Below are 548 nucleotides of genomic sequence, written 5' to 3'. Positions count from 1 at the left end.
GATGCTGGGACTGAGGGTAATGGGATGCAGTGACTGATGGAAATGGAAGCAGTGACTGAGTGAAATGGGATGCAGTGTCGGAGGTACTGGGAAGGAGTGACTGAGTTAATAGGGATGAAGTGCCGGAGCGGGCTTGGGGTGCAGTGACTGAGGGAAATGGGATACAGTGCCTGAGTGAAATGGGATGCGGTGACTATGTGAACTGGGATGCAGTGGCTGAGTGAAATGGGATGCAGTGGCTGAGTGAAATGGGATGCAGTGACTGAGTGAAATCAGATGCAGTGACTGATGGAAATGGTATGCAGTGTCTGTTTGAAATGGGATCCTGCGACTGAAGTTAATGGGATGCACTGACTGAGGGTAATGGGATGCAGTGAATGAGTGAAATGGGATGTAGAGACTGAGTGAAATGGGATGCAGTGACTGAGGACAATGGGATGCAGTGACTGAGGACAATGGGATGCAGTGACTGAGGACAATGGGATGCAGTGACTGAGGGCAATGGGACGCAGTGACTGATGGAAATGGGACGCAGTGACTGAGTGAAA

Source organism: Stegostoma tigrinum, unplaced genomic scaffold, assembly GCF_030684315.1.
Source record: "Stegostoma tigrinum isolate sSteTig4 unplaced genomic scaffold, sSteTig4.hap1 scaffold_185, whole genome shotgun sequence".
In the NCBI taxonomy this organism is placed as follows: domain Eukaryota; kingdom Metazoa; phylum Chordata; class Chondrichthyes; order Orectolobiformes; family Stegostomatidae; genus Stegostoma; species Stegostoma tigrinum.
Note: the sequence above shows the minus strand (reverse complement) of the source record.